Consider the following 3,537-nt stretch of genomic DNA (forward strand, 5'->3'; position numbering starts at 1 on the left):
TTTATTTTTATATTTTGTGGATATATATACTAGTGAAGGTTCGTGTTACACACGAGAAATGGCATAGTTGTCAAAATCGAACCGGTAATCGAATTGGTCAAGTTACTAATTTATTGATTTATTAGTTCAACTAATAAGTTATTAGTTCAACCGATAAAACCGTTCTCACATAAATAAAAAATATAAAATAGTCAAAAACTTAAAATTAAAATTTGAAATACATATTTTTAGAGGTGTTCAAAACCGATCCAATTTGAACAAAACCGATCAACCGAGCCGAAAAAATTGATAACCGAACAAACCGAAAACCGAGAAAAACCGAAAAATGATATTTTACAATTTTTTTGTGGTTCGGTTCGGTTTTCGGTTTTAATTTGAAAAACCCTAACCAAACCGAAACGAACCGGTTTACTAAAAAACCCTATATAAAAACCAAACCCCACCCCCTTCCATCAGATACAGCGCCGCTCAGAACCCTAAATCTCTCCTCTTCCCCACTCTCCACTCTCTTTTTCCACTTCCACATCCCACCCTCACACGCCGTCGTCCTCTAATCCCTTGACGTCGCCGGACAGCACCCTCGCGGTGGCCTTCCTCTTCGTGCTTCCCTCTTCTCGGCGCGGCCCTTTCTCTCCTTCTCTTCCTCATCGCGATTCCCTCTCGGCGCCGCCCTTCCTCCATGCACAGAAGCCGCCCTTCCTCCACGCACGGAAGCTGCCGTCTCCTCCATGCACAGAAGCCGCCATCTGCTCCCATCGTCTTCCTCCCGTTGTCCTCCCAGCGTCGTCCTCCACACCGTCGTCTTCAATAATAGTTCGCTGGCTCTTCGCTTCTCTGAATCACACTTATAAATTTGTTGGATCTGACTATTTGTTGTTGTTTCGTTTTTGGATTCTGATCTGATACTTGTATCCGTTCTGATTTGTTATTTTGATTTTAGCTTTGATTACTGATTATTTGTTCTTGGTTGTGAGTTTTGTTTAGGGTTTTGGATCTGATTACTTCTTTATTTTGATTGTATGTTCTCTTCCGAGTTTTGCTTAGGATTTTGGATCTGATTACTTCTTTATTTTGATTGTATGTTCTGTTTTGAGTTTTGCTTAGGATTCTGGATCTGATTACTTTAGTTGTGATTACTGATCATCTGTTATTTTGGTTTTTTATTATTTGTTCTTGGTTTGGGTTCTGCTCTGGTATTTGATTTTAGGGTATGGATAGAAATTAGATCGGGATATTTTTTTGAATTATTTGAAAAACCGAAACACCGAACCGAACCAAACCGATTTCGATTGGTTTGGTTTGGTTGGTGTTGATAAAAAACCGAACCAAACCGAACCGAAAAATAAATATAAAATTGGATCGGATGACTTTTCCTCCTCGTCGACCTCGCCTTCTCTGTGTTAAACGGTAAGCACTGATTAGCCATATTCTCGGCGTCTGCTTGCTGGTTTAGTGTTTAGGCCTTTAATACTTGATTTTGATAATACATGTTATTTGTTAATAATTGATTTGCTGATTAACTGGATTTTCTGAGGTTATTGTTTGCTGGTTTAGGAATTGTTTGCTGGGGTTATTGATTTATCATTTATTTGTTATTTCTGATTTTCTGTTCATGATTTACTGCATAACATTAGTTTGAAAGTGATAACGTATGAACTTAAAATGCTGAAACCTATAACTTTAACATGTTATTAGTTTGTGCCGAGTTCAATTTTGTTTCTGGTATTATGGCTGGTGCTTAATTTTTTCTGTTCACACAAGAAAACTGTGCAGCCTTTGATTTAATTGAGAATTCTCTAGTTATTGGCTGAATGTTTTAACTTAAAAAAGAATACTCTAATGCTATTTGATTATAGCGGCTACTGTATTATTCTAAGTGAAGAAAGGTGAATAAAGATTATGGAGTTCTTAGATTTAAGGTGAGGCTCCATTTTGTATTGACCGTCACCAAAATCTACTGACAGGACAGAAGCTTGTATGCAATTAACATTGACAAGTCTTCTTGTTTTCTTCTTGTAGTTGTACATTTTTATCCCAACATAACCAATTAAATAATGCAATAGGCTAGTGATTGTTTGCTGCTTTAGTAATTGTTTGCTGAGGTTATTGATTTTTGCTGGTTTAGTAATTGTTCATGATCATATATATTTTTTTGTTGTATTTTACAGATGGAACAATCACAAAGTAATCCACAAGCACAAGACATGTTCAAGAATCCCAAACTGGGACTTCTAGAGGTAAATCTGATCGGCTTGGCAATATTTTACTGTGAAGTATGATAAAAATAACAAGGCTTAATATTCATGTATTTTCTGCTTGAATAATTTATGATTTGAAATTATGCATATCTATAATTAGTCACGAATGAAAACACCAAATAAGTTTTTTTCCCTTCAATATCTCTGGCCCTCTCAATACTCTCTTTGGTTCAAAATTTTCTCTTCTCGCATTGACCCGTGTATTCATTAAGCAAATAATAGTTCTATTGACATGATAAGTCAAATTCACTAATTTTAAATTTTCGTCAGATGTAAAACACAATATAAGAATTTTATAATAAAATCTTAATATTTCATTGATACTAAAAAATTTATTTTTCTAAATACTTTTTAATTCATATAAAATATTTTTGATATTTCTAAATCAGTAATTATTAATAGATACTATTTTTAATTTAGTTTAAGAATACTACTTACCCTTTTTTTTTTCCTTCAAATGGATACTTTTTGGATTAAAAATTTATAGTGAAATTAATACACTGTCAGCGTCAATTCAAAGCCTGAGGTGAGTTCGTCTCCTTGTTGGTGATATTTTTCTACACCTACTCTTCAAGAAGAGAAGAACAAGAACAAAGACAAAGAGGAAACGGTGATATTTTACCACTGGATTTGCGGTGATGAATTTTGTCTTTGTCACTCCAGAAGAACTACCAATTTGTTGAAGAACTTATTAAGTTCTTTTTGCCAGAACTTGTGGTGGAGTAAGGAGCTTACGTTGTCAGATGGTGGTTTGGTTTCTTGGGAATTCCTGGTCACTCTGCTCCGAAGAACATGCTGAACATAAGAAACCATCAATTAAGAACATCACCAAAGTTTTTTTATGTTCCAATATATATAGTTGGGGACCAGAACTTGTCAACAGAATTTTAACTTTGACATTTTAACTTTGACATTGGGTATGCTCTGAGGAGGAGTGGTTCCAAGTTGCCTACGTCATTAAATAGTCAAGCAGCTTAGTCTGGTCCTGCCAGCCATCTTGATTAAAACACCTTTGAAGTATCAATGTTTGTTCCTTGGCCCAATCTTCTTTAGATAATTCAAATCCAAATTCTACTCCTTTCTTTAATATGTAGATGATATTGGCCATCGTAGACACAGCTCATAAACATACGCCTTTTTGAAGCTGGATTCTAAAGAGGCTTCAAGTTTTTTGATGTTCCAATCTATATAGTTGGAAACCAGTCTTGTATTCAGATGGGGTATGTTTGGAGGAGTGGTTACAAGTTGCCTACATCATTAAAGTAGTATGGAAGCGATT

The 3,537-nt window shown here is 35.2% G+C and overlaps 1 long non-coding RNA gene across 1 annotated transcript; it reads left to right on the plus strand.

Moving 5' to 3' along the window:
• The first annotated feature begins 455 nt into the window (after window positions 1-455).
• On the plus strand, window positions 456-2,921 carry LOC140178250 (uncharacterized). Its single transcript, XR_011870572.1, has 3 exons — window positions 456-813; window positions 2,169-2,237; window positions 2,766-2,921. It is a non-coding gene; the product is annotated as an uncharacterized lncRNA (long non-coding RNA).
• Window positions 2,922-3,537: the final 616 nt, after the last annotated feature.

The sequence above is a fragment of the Arachis hypogaea genome, chromosome 2 (assembly GCF_003086295.3).
Source record: "Arachis hypogaea cultivar Tifrunner chromosome 2, arahy.Tifrunner.gnm2.J5K5, whole genome shotgun sequence".
Taxonomy (NCBI): domain Eukaryota; kingdom Viridiplantae; phylum Streptophyta; class Magnoliopsida; order Fabales; family Fabaceae; genus Arachis; species Arachis hypogaea.